Source organism: Xiphophorus couchianus, chromosome 24 (assembly GCF_001444195.1).
Source record: "Xiphophorus couchianus chromosome 24, X_couchianus-1.0, whole genome shotgun sequence".
NCBI lineage: Eukaryota > Metazoa > Chordata > Actinopteri > Cyprinodontiformes > Poeciliidae > Xiphophorus > Xiphophorus couchianus.
The window spans coordinates 1723229-1741581 of record NC_040251.1 but is presented as its reverse complement, the minus strand read 5'-3'; the positions used below and the strand labels follow the sequence as shown (position 1 = coordinate 1741581).

The 18353-nt window shown below is 38.2% G+C and overlaps 1 protein-coding gene across 4 annotated transcripts in view; it reads left to right on the top strand.

The window, feature by feature from the left end:
* The window catches only part of LOC114140193 (beta-1,3-galactosyltransferase 1-like), a 116855-nt gene that overhangs the window by 48966 nt on the left and 49536 nt on the right, over positions 1-18353 (top strand). For all 4 annotated transcript variants that reach the window (XM_028009903.1, XM_028009902.1, XM_028009905.1 and 1 more), the window contains exon 2: positions 11173-11228. The gene's annotated coding sequence lies outside the window, so the exon portion shown is untranslated. The remainder of the gene's footprint in view (positions 1-11172; positions 11229-18353) is intronic.

Genomic DNA, 18353 nt, shown 5'->3' with positions numbered 1-18353 from the left:
GCTGCTTTATTACCAGACATTACTTTCATAATCTACACTGATCAGCACAAGTTTGACTTGGGACGTGTAATTTGTTTGCTCATTCATGTGTCACTTTAAATATGTCAGACTCCACTAATCTCACGTTGGCAAAACCTGCAGAGAGATCTACCTAATTTCCACATTAAAATAGATTTAAGATAAATGTACTTCGAGATTAAATCAAGGTTCTATTTATTTTTGTTTAGTAAGGTGATGTGTTCTATGTAATAGAAACAAATCACTATTTGTTTAATAGTACAAACCTGGAAACATGATTAAATCTACATGGCTTATAGTCAATATGTGTGTTAAAATTTTTGTACTTTTTTCTATCAAAGGCAAGATTTTAAATGTAACCTAGCAACCAGTACAGTAATTTTGGTCAGGACTCCAGCAGCAGCATATTGAATTGATTTAAATTTTTAAGAATTATGTCATCTTGAAAAGTCTTAAATTTGCATATCTAAATTTAAGGCCATAAAATGATTCAATTTTTTAAAAAAGTGTAAGTTGGCCTTAAATACAATAATCTTGTTAATTAGTTTTATATTTTCTCATGGGACTTTTCCATCAGGCAGTTTTGGGTTGCGCACGGACATCTAGCGTTCTTTGACTAGAGGCAGTTGAAGCTACCAGTAAGCTAGATGCTAACATACCCTTGCTAGGTAGCTTTATTGTGTCTATCATAGATTATGGTGATGTCATCGGTCGATTGGCTGGAAAAGGGCAGGTGATTATCGTCTCTTTATACAAATTTCACATGAAACAAATGGAAATGAAATAACGTCCCTTCCTGTATGTTAAGAACTTTACGTGCAAATTTATCACCAGTTGGACGTTCATTCACTTCTAGTTCACCACTGTTGCTAACCCCTGGCACAATGGGGTTAAGGTTGTTGTCCACATTGGACATTTTTAGCAAAGTAACACAGCAGACTCCTACATCTACTGTACATGGTAAGGTGAAAGGTGGTGGCCACTTATCTATTGAAAGGCTAAGTGTGCAGCACAATGAAGATGACACAATTCATGTTAAAGATTGCCTGAAAAGAGCTTACTCATTAAGAACTGTTCATTATGAACTGAGAGGTTACAGGAGTGAAATGGGGCGATATGACCCATTTCTCCTTATGATGCACAGCTGCACTGATTGAAAGTAGGAGAGGAAGAGAAAAAAAAAATCTTATTACATTGTGATTCTAATCAGTAATGTAATTTCCATAATTTACTATGCAAGGGGGAAAAAACTGTTTGCAGTAAAGAGGGTTATTTTAAATTTGCACTAGTTGAAAGATGTGAATGGAAACATAAAACTGATTTTTTTAGTAGCAGATTAAATGAATGTTGAATCTTCATTGGGTTTGTCTTAATTCTACAGAAGCAAGGAATTATCTAATTTTCTCAAATTAATTCAATAATGTTTTTTATTACATGTAAACTAAGTATTTTTTTGTTTTCTCAATTTTATTCAAATTTATATTAGAATGTAGCTGTAATTAAGTTCTTTTTTGTATTAAATAGGCTATTTATCATAACTATCACCAATGAGATATTAACACAAAGGGGGTTTTATAAAAATACACAGTATGCAGACAAATGAAACAAAACATAACTTTTGTTTTTCTAGTTTTATGGTGTCAAGGCATTTCTGTAGCACCAATAGATAAAGAAAGCAGCCAAATTCAATTTAAAAATAAATTTGAAAGTTGAAAACTGGAGACAGAAATAAAAAGCTGTGAATCATCACCATAGTCAGATCATATAAAATACAAGTGGCCTGAGAATAGAGCCTTGAGGGACACCACATGTGATATTTATTCAGTCAAGCCTAAAACTGAGAAAGTCATTTGAACTAATCCCACCTTTGTTGCTTATTTAGCTTATGAGTAAGTAGGTTACAATTGGTATAAACGTTGATATATAATAAATTTAAAATAGATATTTTTGATGCAATGAGCTCTAAAATCCTGTGATTTGTCTCGGCTAAACTTTCCCTACATACCCTGCTTCTACGTGAACTCCAATTTCATATTAAGACTTTTTTTTAAATGTATATTTATAATCTGGCTTTTTTAAGGTCCCAAGTTTAAATTCTCAACAATGAATGCTGAGAGCTTTAGAGAGACCCTTAATCTTCATATTTGAGGACTTAATTATCGAAATCTCAGATTCTAATTTAAATCATAATTAGGGTTTTAATAACACAGTGCCTGCTGAAAATGTCAACCATTTACAGCTAAGAGTCATGTAACAAACACAAAACAGGAATATTAAGACGAGTGTTTCTGACTCCTTTAGGTATGTAATTACAGAAAGGAAAGCTGTTTTTCCTCATTTTCAACAGCTTGACATTAACATTCAAAAATCTAGGGATAATGCGACGGGTAAAACAGAGGGTTGCACATAAGCTACATTATATATGTGTGTAATTGTTATTCAGCTCCTCTAACTTTGTTCTAAACTGTCAGCCAAGTAAGAAGGAACCAAGACGGGTGAATAATGAGAAAAATGATGGAGGGAGCAACTCCAGGCTGAATGGACAAAAGACAAAATGTGCTTTTCTTCACCCATTTTATGTTTATTTCCTTAAACAAGGCAGAACAAATGGAGAGAAGCAGAATTTTCTGAGAAAGAGAAAGAGGGAGTGGAAAAGGTCTGTTACCATTAATTTGTGTGGAACAGAGCACAGAAAAGACAAACGGAGTCAGGTTGACATTAATCATGGTGACAGGAGCGCGTTATTCTAAATTCACAAGAGGACTTGCACTGGGTTGTCCAAAAGAATAAAGATGGATCGAGATTTATTTAAAGTGTCTGAAGCCTGAAAGATTTTATTTATTGTATGCATCCAACCTTGGAGGCTTTCCTGGTTAAAACAGTCTGCACACAAAAAAAGAGGGCAAGTTGGTAATGAAGTGGGATTGTTAAAATAGTATAAACAGACGAACAGATGGGTAAAATAAAATGGGTGTATTAATAGGGTAAAAAATGGATAAGCAGATGGATGGATAACATAGAAATTGATTGACAGACAGATGTAGGGGTAAATAACAGAATTGATAGATGAATGGACAGATTGATTAATAAATGAAGTGATGGATGGTTGGGTAAAGGGATGGGTGAAATGAAAGAGAGCTTGGTAGACGGATGGAGTTGTCCAGTGGTGGTGGGTGTTTTCGTACCAAGGTGCTTTACATTTCACTGGCTGATGTCAGGTTTGGATGAACCTACCCAATGTGGCAAAAGGTACAGACCAAAATGGTCTTGTACTAATCTACGTTCTAGACGGAGTTTGGCAGTTTATGGTTGTCGACTCACTCTAAGGCTGTTTTCACGCCTGATAGTCTTGTACACTTGATTCACTTGGGGACCAAAATTGCAGCATTTGTTGCATTTCCAAGTGTTTTACTTTCACGCTACACTGTCAAACAAAGCAAACCTTTTGACTTGTTCCCCCACCTTGCCTATAGGAGAGCTACACCAAGAAACACTGAAGGAAACGACTCAGACCTCTGAAGAAGATGAGTGCAATTTCCTCCTTCAAAAAATCTAAACAAAAATGGAGAGGTGTTAAATTTCAGCAGTTGGTTGTAGGATTTCTCTTTCGTCTCTGGTAAAAGACAATGAGCCATTTCTCCTGCCAGCAATAGATGTGCATTTGTTTTGGTTGTACTTACCCAGAATGCCCTGCGCTATAGTCCACTTCCTGCTTTTAGCGGGGTCTCCGTTCACAGATGTGTTCAAACTGTGCTAGAGTTCACTTCAACAGAACTGAAGTCTAGGATTTTAGGCAGACCAGAGTTCCGTATGGTTGAAAACCTGGATTGAGCATTTGTAGAGTCATCTCTGCACTCTGACTGATACATTATACATAACACCTTTTGGTTCAAAGAATCAATTTATTCCTCGTCAAGGAATCAGTCAATAGTTTCATTTATATTTTTGCACCAGTAACTTGAGCTGAACTGGAAAACTCACCGGTATTTTTTTGTTTTTGTTTTTGTTTTTTTAACCAGAAGGTAAGCAGTTTCGACATTAGTACCTCCATAAATGTTTTGTCAGGTTTTCACACCCTCACCTGAAAGGGTCTGCTTAATAATGGAGAAAATATATCCAATGATTCACATCTCTGCTGATCTGAAAGGCTTTAGAGAGACTTCACAAGGAAGAGAGCTGTCTTTTGTGCAAAGCCGGCGGAGTGTGGCGTCCAGCTTTGCTTTAACGGAGACCTATGTGATCTGGATACGTGGCGGAATTTCAATTGAAACCGAATCGGCCACGCTGGGCGAGTGAAATGTGACCTTGGATTTCATTTCCTTCGCTACTCTCACCCACGAGATCGAACGTTGGCCGGCTGAACGAAACAGAAGGAAAAAAAAAACAAAGTTCATTTCCATACCTGCTCCTTGTCTACTCAGTTTGTCGATGTTGCTAGCAGCGGCTGACAAGAAGGCTTTGGGACGCCTCGGGGATGAACATTAATTATCCTGTCCGTTCGGTTCGGTATCTAACCCGTATCTGTGTTAACCTTTCAGACCACACAAAGGCAGCGGCCCCCGCCCGCCGTCACAGTTAGCAATACAGATCAGTGATCAGCATTGTCGGAGCGCCAGTGGGACGTCACGGCGAAATGTCAGATCTGATGGATGTGGCTGTTGACCGTCGGATCCGGACCGAAGGGGAAGGCGATTCTCGGCGAAGTTACTCGACGTTTCCTCCGACGCTCACATCCTTGGTTTTGTTTTGAAGGGCGCCGGTTCAAAGCTGTGAATCATGTCAGCTGTAATCACCGTGTCAAAGTAGGAAATTGACTCTAATTTGATTGGCAGCTGATTCTGAAAGGTCATAGAGGCCCTGCAGTGCCATCTCTGGATGCAGCAAACACCTATTAATCTCTAGGAAAATGACTTTTAATCTGCAGAACTATTTATAGCCCTGGAACCTTTTTAACATTTTCTCAATATGCAACCACAAAAAATGTCCTTAGTTGGGTTTTATGTGATGAATCAATACAATATGACATTTAACTGTTAAATGGACTAAAGATAATGTGTTTCTTTGCATATTTTTTCCATAACTAAGAATCTGAAAAGTGTGGTGTACATTTGTTTTGAGTCCCTTGTAGTTAAAGTTTTGTAAAACTAAATTCTGCTCCGATTTTTACTTCTCAGTAAAGATAATGTGTTTTCTTTTGCATATTTTTTCATAACTAAGAATCAGTAAACTGCCTTAATCTCACTCAGAGCGTCTGTAAACCTCAAGTTTCACAAATTCAAAACTAGCTTTCCAATAAATAGAAAGACTTTGATCCAAACCGTTTCGTTGTAACATTAGCTTTACATTTACAAAGTGAACTTCTGTCCTTTATCAAATTCCATCCCAGACCACTTCCTTCTGAAGAACAGCATCCCCACAGCATGACGCTGCCACCACCCTGTCTCCCCATACAGATTAGGACATTCAGTCCTTTTCTGTTCACATCGCACATTCACATGTGTATCAAAAAGCTACAGTTTTAAAATAAAAAATACAAATAGAATACTTTCTATGCTTTCCTTTGCAAGTTTAAATGATGGACTTTGTTGTGTTGGTCAAAACAATTGAAACCTCAGCTAGATAACTTTAGATTTAACTTCATGGCCTAAAATTTAAAGTTAAAAGGATCTGAAGACTTTTAGAAGGAATCACAGGGCTTACTTTGATTACTGTAGCTATTAGACGAGATTAGATTGGATGTCGTTCTTCTTTCTTTTTTTTGCATTTAAAGATTAGCCGTGACATCCTTAGCTTCTTCCTCTGGCTGCGCTCGTCACTCTTTGGAGCCGACTGAACGAGGATTCAGATTGACGATCTTCTGATTGACAGGTTTTACCTGATAAAATCAGCAGTACTAATTTCACTTGACAAAGGAGGGAAAAGGTCATTTTAATTTGTTGCTCTGCGGAACTGCTACATAAAAAATCTCAGGCATAATGCAGCACAGCAGGCAGGTTTGAATTATGTGAAGCTTTTTAAAAAGCCAACATAGTGATGATTCTTTTCATGTGTTGATTGAAACCTAATGTGTGTTTCTACAGCTTAACAGACTAAAAAATAGAGGAAAAGCACAAATCTTTATGTTGTTACATGGTTTTAACACCAATTATCACATTATTAGTAGTTGAAGTTGTAATGATATGAAATATTATTTTAATACTACAGATTTTTGACAAAGGACGGATTGATCCCAAAGTCTTGCATCAAAATACTTAATATATTAAGACTGCATATTTAAATCTAGACCTTATTGAAACAAATATTTTCTCAGGTTCCTATTACAACTCTAATTGATTGCATAGAATCATTTATTTGCTCCCTTTAAAAAAAAAAATCTAAGCTCTTAAGAAAAAAATCACAGACTATGTGCGACTTTAAACTGGGTTTGGAGGTTCGTCCTTCAGTCTCCAGAAAGAGCTGATCTATAAACTAAAATCTACATAAAATGTTTGTGGTTGTAATATGACAACATATGAAAGGTTTCAAGTGGAGCACATGGAGCCCTTGTTGTTGATTTTGTCCGGAAATTTTGCACGAGCGAACAACGCTGGAGGACAAAAAGGCGATTCTTACCACGGTAGAACAATTCTGTTAAAATGAAACCTGAAGATGTATTAATTTAGTGCAGAACTGTTGGAGAATGACTCAGAACCACTAAAATTATTATTATTTTTTATGCTGTCGGCTGTTCTACACACACACACACACACACACACAGACTCGTTGCCATAGCAACTGATAACACCACTAATATAATCAACACCAAAACACACTCAAACATTTCCCACACAAATAACAGATCATTCAGTCCATTAAAGTACTATGGTTTTAGGCTTCATGTTTATTTAGCGATTATTTAGTGATCGCTGTGGCAGATTAGCTGCATCTGCTATTAGCTAATCTAGTGGTGGTAGATTAGCTAATTTCAACATCTGCTCCAATGATGATGTGTCAGAGTTCGTGTGTAGTTCGCCTTTTTAAATTTTTTAACTGAACTGAAAAACACTAAATTCCACAGCACATCTACATGTTAAAGTTGTCAAAGTCAAGCTAGCATAACTGGCCTACTCTCTTATCCCTCCCTATTTTTTTCTTCATTAAAACTTTTTTCTGACCTTTCTATCTAGTTATAGTGTTGACAATTGGTAACAAATCACTGTGTTCCTGTTTCATTTATATATCACACATACGTTTAAGATTTAGTGCATTATGTTGACAACTTAACAGCTAAACCAATGGTAGTTATTGCCAGGCAGCAGCTTTTTGCCTTCCAAATGGGATCTGCAATATATCTATACTTTTTAGCTCCATCTACAAGGAGTGGATTATACCTGAAAATATAAATGAGACAGTATATCATGTCGAGAGTTCTGAGTAATAACCCAACCTACATCAACTTGGAAAATGGAAGATGAACATGAATTAAAAACAAGTTTCTGCAAATGACGCCCCCAGTTTTCCTTTTTAATTGCTCACGGAAACGATGGTAATTAGCCTGAGACTTTGTAACTTGATACAATTACTGTGAATCCCACATCCACTGGGTTCCTATGGTTCCCTTCTTCCTCTGCTCTCAAGCAGCACCAAGGTGGCCATCAGGTTCAGGTGGGGGCGGGGCTCATTGCTCATTAGACTTCTGAACGATACCCACAACACAGACACAGGACCTGGTTCTGTTCCCAGAGGGGAGACGGATCCAAAGCCTAATGACTGTTGGCTGCACAAACTAAAGGTGCATTTGCTTTCCCTTTATTATTTCTCATTGTTGAATAATTAAGACCTACTGTTATTTCTCAGCCACCCACTGTAATGATAGCAATAATTCACATTATGCTGATTAGCACTGTGACGAGGGGAGGGAGGCGTAATGCATTCCTAATGGCACATTTCTCCCATCATCGGAAAAAATCATGTAAATGGAAAGCAGAGGCATGATTCCACCTCAAGGCAAAATGCACGACAGAGATGTCTGAATTAGCCTCTGCAGTGAGGCCGGACTGCTCTGCGTTTGTAATGCACTAATAAGTATTCCTCTGCCTCTGTTTAGTTAGGTCATTTCCTTCTCTCCATGAGCAATTTTGGAGCACGAGCAGCTTGTTAATGGCGGTGTTTGATTACTTCGGATCTGAGCTGACAGCTGGGTGAATCTGCTATCGGTTTGCCGACTGCCGAGCAACAACAGTCTGAGTCCACTGGCTGGAAGTTTTCTCCCAATTACTCGGCTCGCCTTGCAGACTTCCTGGGGAGTGCTAGCAGAGAGCCGACTCCATCCTCACTGGGGCTCATCTTCAGATCTCTCTTTTTTTTTTATTCTTTTCATTTTGGGGTTTCCTTTAGGCAAAGCTTTACAGTAATGTCAGTCATTTCCACTCTTGGATCCAAAATACATCAATCTCCCAGACAACTGATTCACAGACTGCATGGGGAACTTCATTTTTTTTTTATCTATTTTTCTGTCCCATTGGTTCTGACAGATATGATTTTGCAAAGAAAGTAAACTAATAAAAAAAGTTTTACAATATAACCAGCAGCATTGGTTACAAATTGGTATTAATGTGGTATTTTTTTTAAAAAATTTCAGATTAGAAATATTTCTAATCTGAAACATTAGACAGATTTCTGATTTCTGAGTTGGTGTTTAGTTTATCTAACACTAATTTAGTGTTAGATAAGTCTAACACTAATTTAAAACTGTACCTTAATTATTCAAAGTTTATATGAAGTTGATTTTGTCGTCCCAGTATTTTGGGGGGAAAGTTTACAAGGTAGCTTGTAAACCTTCCCCCCAAACATTGCAGTTAGATATTTATTGTCAACAATCAGAGAAGCTCAGTAACTTAGCAAGTTTGATGTTAGCATTAGCTTTGTGTCTGAAATAGTTTATCCAAACTTTAAAAAAAAAAACTGGTTATAATCCATTTCCTTGAAAAGCACAATTCAGATGTTTGATACGAAGCTGAGCTTGCTAGCTGTTTGATTTTAGCATTAGCGCTGTTGTTAAGGTAGATGAATGCAGATAAAAACTTGGATATAACAATCTAAATTTGGCTCATTTTTAATCGACAAAAACACAAAGCCACAGAGGATTGCTTGTTAAGCTCAACCTAAAGCTTAAAAGGAAAACTGTCGTTATACCTAGAGGAAAGATTTATCCTAGAGTGGAGTTGGTTTTTTTACATAGCTAAAACTAGAACTGATTGGGTTTAATCTTCCTAGTCTGCTTTTTATGCATTTTATGAAAAGGTCAATCATTTTATTATTGTCAATCTAATTGACTGTATTTAGTTTCAGTCTAGTTTTTATATGTAATTAAAAGGCTGATAACATAACATGAGGATTGTGTCATGGGTTTTCTACCTTTAAAATAAGATTAAAGTGACAAATGTTTAATGTTGTTCTTACTAAAGGATGGCTTGAAAGATTTACCCCATAACCATCTATTATTATTGATAATTAATATATTACACTTGTTAAAGTATTGCTTTCCTATATTGACTATAAGCTAGGACTAGCTTGCTCTAAGTAATTAGCGGATAACTGTTTTTGGTTTCTTACATTTTCACCATCAACTTTGACTTTGTGTCTTTCATGAAACTATTTAAGCATTTATTTTAAATGAAGTGCAGTTGTTTACCCATGTGCTCTTTTATTTTGACCTGGATCCTGGATAATGGTTTGCCGTTTCTATTGTCAATTCATCACCCGTTCCTTGTTACTAATTCCTCTCCTATATCCAGTCACCTCACTACTCCCTGGAGTGCATAAGTATCTCTTTGCTTCTGCAATTTGCCAATTAAAGTCCTTGCTAATGGTTCTTTTGCCAAGTCTTTCATGGGATGTTCTTTAGAGGATTTTTATGGATTAGTGTTGGGGTTCCCTACTTTACTGCTGCGGCTGCTTTATGTTATGCTCTGCACCTGCAAAAGAATCACAAAGTGAAGAAGTTTATTTCAACAAAGTTGTTGCTATGGATTGAAATACAGTTCACATGGATTGATGTAATTAATGTCAACTACAGTAAGAGTGACGAGATCTATAGCTAATCTCTGCCATCTGTTCCTCAATAGTTTTTCACTCTTAGACATATATGCATATATAATGTGTGAAATGTTCTTCTGTACATTTCTGTTGCCATACAGGTCTTATATTTCATTATTAATGGTCTTAAAAAGGTCTTAAGTTTTAAATTTGACTTGGTGAAATCTGCAGAAACTCTGATTAACTGTAGAGACTTTATGACGTTGTGTAGAGATTTGACAGGTCTTAAAGTTCGTACAGGACTCTTCCCCCACCCAAAATGTGAAGACTGGGGGGTGCATGGAAACCCTCCTGGTCTGTACTGCAGAGGCCATGTTTTTCTGACAGTGACAATACATCAGTAAAAATATCTTACTCAATATTTTCATATCAGGTGTTAGGAGAGGTCTCAGCAGATCATCGAAGACACTGAAATGTGAAAGTCACGTTGTTTTTTGCCAGTCAGACCCGTATCAACCGGTGACGTCCTCAACGTAAGAGACGACTTGAAGCACTCTTGAGAGCCTCGTGTTTTTAGGTGCAGCATCTGCACGAGAAGCTTATTAATCAAGTGAAAAAACCCAGTTTGATGGAACAGAATTTCATTTGACCTTTTGCAGGCGCAAGTGGGTCTTGAATGATAAGTTCTGGTGAAAGATCGTTCCGTCTTCCATCGTGTCTGTTTGTTGCCACGGCTCGGAGATAGGAGGGGGGTGGCGGCAGCGGCTTCGGCATACTGATGAGCCATCGACTTGATTGCACTTAAAACTCCAGTCAAGATGCATTTCAGTCGACTCGAGCTGTTTTGGAGTTCACACAAAGGAGAGGCTGTGTTTGCGTGTGTCCAATTTGCCAATGTATCGCTGATCTGTTGTCTTTATCTCCTGACAGATTGGGTTCAGCTAAAGTAAATTGAAATTCATTTATTCATCTTTAAGGGATTTATTTTCTACAGATGCACAATGACGTTTCGGTCTCAGAAAAACATGTTGAGAAAGTTATGAATCCGAGCGTGTCGGTGCCATTTCTCTCACATATCCGTTCCTGTAGTCTCCACAGATCCTCTGACCTTGCTTTGTCTTTATTTTTTTCTTCCAGTGATGGTGTGAATAGACAGCGGACATGCCTCGTCAGATGACAGCCAGCAGGGTCAGGTACGGCACGCTACACTGGCCTCAGTTTGCTCGTCTGTTTGTCAAATCACTGCGTAGTCAGGGGTTAAGCCTATTTCTGATTTCAAGAGTCTCTTCATAATAGGCTGACACAGTGGGTGTCTACATCACTGAGCTTTTAATGGGAAGAAAGCAAAAAAGAGGGAAGAAGGCTGGAGTTATTCTTGCCTCTGAGGCGCACTCTTGCATTCACAGAAATGGAAATACACCATCCAATAACAGTTTTGGTGTTACAAAAACAAAGCAAAAATGTCTAAATGATACCTTAGAGGAGCAATTGTAGCTGCCCATCAATCTGGTGAGGTTTGTAAAGCCATCTCCGGACTATTTGAAACAGCTCCCACCAGTCTTGTAAGTACTGAACAAACTCTAAAAGCTTTGCTCAGCATGTTAAAACACTGAAGTCTGGCACGTTTAGAAAAAAGTTGCTTAGACATTAAGATAGTAGAAAAGCTGCTTCTGCACAACAAAGCAAACTTTGAGAACTTTGTCATTTAGGCCAACCAAATCAACATGTTTGGTCATAAGGCACAGCAATATATGAGTTTTCATTGACCATATAAGTGTGTAATTTCACATTTTGAAAATAAATTTGCTAAATTGAAACATGGCAATTAAAAATAAAACCTCTTGTTTATTTTTATAAGTTTTGCTGCTAGCATGTAGTGGTTTCTTGGCAATGTCAAAATGGGTTTATTTGCAAAACTGCAATGGAGACACTTTTTTCGCATCACACGAGTCACATGATCAGCAAAACAGATGTTACCACTGGTGCAAACCACAAAGAAGACGACAGGAAGTAGTAGGAGTATGATGGCGTGGCACGTTTATTAAAATTGTTTTTTCAACATTTGTAAAATATTAATATTATTATTATCAATTTTGCTTTGCAGTGTTTCCGTTAAATAAGAAGCACAATTAAAATGACACATGAACAAGTTTATTCACGCGATAATAAACGTGCCACGCCATCATACTCCTACTACTGGTTTAAAAATCTGGAGAATGTGCCAATTTGTTTTTATCCACTTAATTGTCAGAATTATTTATTACTGCAACAATCCCTATAATTTACAGTCTTACTACATATCCTCAATTAGATTCATGTGTGGAGTTTGACTAGGCCATTCTAAAACGTAAATGTGCTTAGATCTGAACAATTGCAGCTGAGGTAGCTGAGGCTGTATGCTTGGGGGTTTTTTAAGTTATTGTCTTGTTGGAAGGTGAACCTCATTTGTGTTGTTTTTGGCTTTCTACTTCTTGATCTTGTACTCCTGGCTTATTGGTTCCCTCCATCCTTCCCCTGCCTGTCAGTGGACAGCTACGTCTTGTTTGGTTTGTGCTTCTGCTGTACTTGTTACAATCTGGGATGACGGCTTGAACAGAGCCCTGTTGGAACTGTCTGCTGTGTCTCTTTGGTCTTCTTGATGCCGTTTGTTCACTAATGCCTCTGAGGGCTTCACCAAACAGCTGTGTTATGATGAGATTAAATTACACACAGCTGGACTTTACTAATTATGCGCGTTCTGAAGGCAGTCGGTTGATTTTAATCAGGGATATCAGAATCGAAAGGCTAGATACTGTTGCCTTTCAATACTGTCCATGCTTTTGTCATATTTTTCAAACATTTCCATTTCATATTTGTGCTCTGTACTTTGTGTCGTCTACCACATAAAACACCAGTATGACATATCGATGTTTGTGGCACACCAACACATTCTTTCAAGTTCTATAGACAGATGTTGGATCCCCTACATGCTGTATTAATTCTGTTTGCAGTTAGATTTCAGCTTTTGTCAATCAATGCATTCATTCTCCTTCATAATACTGAAATCACTAAATGTTCTGTATATCAGCGCGAGACGACTTTTGTTGGGGATTGGCACTTTAACAAAAGAACTCAATTGAATTAGAATCGACCCAAGATGGCTGCCCACTTTGAGTTAATTACTCCAGGCTCCACGGTTCTTGATGTGAAACGCAAAATAGAGAAGACAAAGAGAGAAACGTACGAGAGCACAAAGCAGCCAAACGCATTCCTGCGCTGTGCGTTTTGTGTCGATCGGCGTCAGCTGGGCGTTTGGTAATTAGGGCCTTTTAGAACCTCCTGAACGGACCAAACCATTTCTGCAACCGGAGCAGAATAAGGTTGAATATTTTACAGAAAGAGGGGGAAAAACTGCATTTTCGGAATACTGGAGGCAACTGCAGTCATTCAAAGTTTTCCCTCTGACAAGTATTTCCTCCCCAACATGCCAAAAAGTGATGAGTGTCATCGCAGGGGAGTGGTGGGTGGTGGGGGGCTGGAGAGAGGAAAGCAGCATGCAGGCAGTGGGAGGCAAGAAGTTTTGTATTTGGAGGTTTTTGTCAATATGTCCCATATATGTGTTGTATTAATATGTAAGGGACACATGGATCCTACTTTGACCTGGTTAGGTGAAGGCTTTATTTTATGCTAAAAATATATATATATATATATACAATTATGTGAATAAAGTTGTATATTACTTATATAAAGTCGAAATATTATGAGAATAACATCTTTATTACAAGAATAGTTATATTTCATCTTTTTGTAATATAATGACTTTATTATTGTAATATTATGAGACATTACCTTCAAGTGAGTTTTTAGCATAAGTGCTTGACCTGTTTCTTGAAATAATGTTTCATTACTGCAGCGTTCCACAGCTAAAACATGGAGCCCTTATGTGGTGAAAAGTGAGACCTGCATAATCACTGCATGCTTCGCTAATGAAAGAATCGCCCATTCTGGTAACGTTGTCAGGAGAAATGTACTGACTCATTCAGCTGGTCAGAACAGAAACTGAATGCTGCTATATTCATTGTCTGGTTACATTTCCAAACTAATAAACTTAGACATTTCTCCTGGCTTCCATTGCCACTCTGGATAAATAGACCTGAATTTTCCGTTAAGAGGTGGAGACATCACAACTTTAGTCTGGGCTGGACATTGTTATTCCTCAGTGCAATGTTGCAGGTTTAACATCTACAAGAGTTAAAATTAGCAAGAATTTGTGTGTTTTATGGGGCTTGAGCTAGCATACAGCCATGCCTTTCACTTAACGTGAAATACGACTGCTAAGCTTTTTATTAGCTCTATAGGAGGAGCCCTCCACAAATGAATTTTAAAGTTTACCCGAATTCTTGTCTCTCCACATCATCCTCATTATCTTCGATGACGGGGTGTAAATCTAGCAGTTTATTCTTGCTCTTGGCCACTGAGGCAAACTGTTGCTAATGTCTGTTTAAATAAGACATAAAGAGCAGCTGTCACTCTGTTTCTATTTGCTGCTCAGTGCATGCGGTCGCCTGCAGAGAGGGAAATGGTTATCTTCCATATGTCAGATGCTCTGCGTGAGCTAAAGTTCAAATCCCCTACATATGTGAGCTTCCCCAACGCCACGAGCGGGGACTCTGTGAAAAGGTCACCCCTCACACTAAATGAAGGAAAAAGGCCGGGCTAAGCTCTGCTCTCCCTCCCACCATAATGTTTTTAGCCATTGGCGAGCTTCTGCGACTGCCACTAACTCCCACACATCTAATCACCACTCAGCACGGCAAATTAATACATGAATCATATTACTAATCCGCATATAATTTGCATTTTAGCCATGAAAAGTATTTTAGCATGATGTCACTTTTAATTGCAGCAGCTCCTCAGCCAGAAAAAACGTGTGCTGCATCTGTGTTATTGTGTTCAAGGGCCTAATTGGGCTGAAATTCCCGTTTTCTAAAGACAGTTGAAGACAAAAGCGTCACGTTAGGAATGTATTCCAAATTCGATTTGTCCAATTCTGGGAAAACCTGGCAAAGTTTCAGTTTTGTTGAAGGTCATTTTCAAAATCCTGAGTCTAAATACAGATAAATGAAATGCAGGTATTGAGATGAAGTGAACAAACGCAGAGGCAAAACGAAACGGCCAATGGCCGATGCCGTCTTTTGGTGTATGTTTTTGTAGAGATGGTAGCGAAAGGAAGTAAAAAGAAAAAAAAAAAAAGATAATAATAAAGCACCATATAATAATGGAAAAAAAATACTCAAGTACTGTATAAAATGCATGGCTGATTAATTCAGCGTCGTAGATTAAAATATTAAGTGGAAGAATAAATATGTCACTGGGATTGGTGAGGAACAGACGGCATCGCCTGTTTTCTTGGATCAGCACTAGAGAGACTTTTTAAGAACTTAATATGTTAATTTAAACATCCAAATGGAAGTATGTGCTTCCTGTTTAGCTAAATAGTTGGGATCCTTCTAGAAAGGACATGATTTTAATCCCAACTTAAAAGAAAAAGGCTTCTATTCAGCTATGCTGTGGATCTTGCCTAAAATGTTAGTAATACAGTTTCTTTAATGTATTTTATTGGGATTTTACTTGATAAACTAACAAAATGAAGCAAACAATTAAGAAGAAGAAAAATGTCAAATTTTAGGATAACTAGAAATATGCATGGGATGCAGATTTGTTATTGTAACCAGACAAAATTCTAAAAAACAAATTGGATACGAATATGTTTGTAAGTCTGTGCAGATGTTCAGTGTTCATCCACCAGCCTGGTGGTGAAATAATTGAACGTTTTGCCCCACAGATCCCAGCTTTGCATAACTTCATCATAACTTCTTCAAAAGTACCTCAGAAGGCATTTTATCATGTCTCGGGACCAATTTTTCACTCTTTTCTTCTAAGAATACATTACTCCACCAACTCCTACATCTTCCAAAGGTGTTTTTCTTTTGAGTCGTCATAGCTAAAATCTGCAAACGTACAGTGCCGTTTGTCATGCACGGCCTCATCAGCCAACCACGCTCAAGTATTGGACAGTGGTGATAAGTTGCATCGCCAAGCAGCAAAAATGAAGGCAGGCCCAATACTGGGTGGAAAAAAAACAAAAAAAACCCAAAAACCTTCAAGATGCACTTCTTGGAACGCTGTAACCCATTAGTCGATTTGGCTGATCAATCATGGCTGAATTATTGCGGGTCATTACAAACGCGAAGCCCTGAATTCTGGCCTCAGGGGAAAATCCATTTTGGCGTGATGGAGGCGGAGAGCTGAGTGGAAAAGAATTTAGTACATGTGTGAGGATGCATGAACTCTACATAATTAATTGTCAGCACAAATGGTAATTTATTTCCGCAAACTGAACGTGTTAAATGTATTTTCCTTAAGGGTCGTCCCTTGTTTCGAGCGCAGCTTGTGCGCTTCCCCTAAATGAGCTCCGCTTGACCTGCTGCTTGATTTATTGCAAGGAAAACGGTGACAGCGTGCACACACTGATGGACTGCACACCCAGAGGCAGTGATAAAACTGTTGAGCCTTTATTGCACAGTTTGGCGCCCTCACTGACTGGCATTATTCCATTTCGAGGGATTCCTTAGTGATTATGGCCTGGGAAGTACAATAAACACTCTTGGTGTCGTCAGATCAATAAAGCAACTACTTCAAAGGCTTCCAAAATATCACAGCTGGGAAGGCCAATTCTAAAAGATTGGACCTGCCACTCTAAATGAGAATCTGGTGAGGTTTCTGTCGACAAGTAGGCTTCAAAACAAAAGTCACAGGAGGTTTTTGGTAATTTTGTGGGATGATTTAAGAATGTATGTGTTTTCTAAGCGGTATAAGCTGTGAGTATGTGTTTTGTCTGATACAAGAATCACAGATTGTGTGAATGTGGATCTAAAAGAACATATGATGGTAACATTTTTAAACTTAACACATTTTATGAGGATATTAGCAGAGTTAACAGCAACCTCAGTGTAATTTCTACACAGACTTCCCGCCAGATGTTGTGAGCTTTAAATATCATGAGATCTCAGTAGACTGCAGGGTTCAGTGACTTATTTTCACTCTTTTTCTGTAATCATTCACATTAACCTCTGTGAATGGTTAATCTGAGGGGGTTAATGAAACACACAGGAAAACCTTGAATATTGTAGTTGCTAAGATGAGTCAGTCACCAAACGTTTGGTCAGAAAGAGAGTCGAGTGGGTCTCTGCCTGTTTGTGGTTCAGTATTGGCAGATTCACTTTTTATTTTATTTATTCATTTCTTCACAGAGCACATCTGAAATATTCAAAAGAAAATGCACCATGGGAAGCTGAACAATGCTACTTGGCACTATTGACTAGCATTTGGAAAGCAGCCCTCCTAGCAGTGCCATCCATTTCCCTTACCGCTGATTGGTAAGGGAAATGCTTTCCTTTCGAATTCTGCTCAGTTCTCATCTTCGTTCAGTGCTCTGTCTGGGATTTCACGCATTGAGCTTGATTTCTCTGGTTGAACTTCAATCAGGGAGTTGTGAACGATGATGTTGGGGGTTATTATAGAATTGTGGTTTGGCAATTGAAGGTTGTAGTCTGGCAATGGCAAGAAATGATCAAAGCCATGTTGACTGCGCTTTCCAATAAACTTCATATTGTAGATTCCTTCACAATAAAACTGGTACAAGACATACGCCACAGCTAAATGTTAGTAGGATCAAGAGGAATATATAAGACTTTTTTTTTTGCTGGCACAGATGTCATGGCCCTACTCCCCACCAAGTTGTTTACTTGACACGCAAATTCTGCTAAGCTTCATCAAACTGGTGTGTTACATACGTCCCAGTCAAACGTTAGTGATTGGGTAAAATCAGGTCCAATCATTTAAAACCTAAACAGAGTCCATGCTTCTAGAAAGCAATTCTTTCTCAATAGCTGAGGGTCCAGACTGTGCGACGCATAGAACAAGAAACTGGTTTATACCAGGCTAGCCGTACCTCCAAGAGCAGAGTTAAGACTCTTAACTTCCTAGTGCTTTTGCGGTAGTGCCAAAAGTGTTTCCACTGTGTATAACAGTGGATATTAAGGTATATTTGGAGTTTGAACTTTAAAAATAGGAACCTTTCTTAGTGGGTATGCTACCTCAGTAGCTTAACTAGAAAACTAGAAATGGTCATCATTCAATCTGCCATTTTAAAGAGCTGTGAAGAAAAAAACCCAGAGCATTAGAGCTTCTTCTCTGTGTTGTGGTGAGCTATAACTCATACTCACTTGAGCAGACGGCTCTTTTCCTCGCCAGTCGGAGCATCTCTTGACAAATGA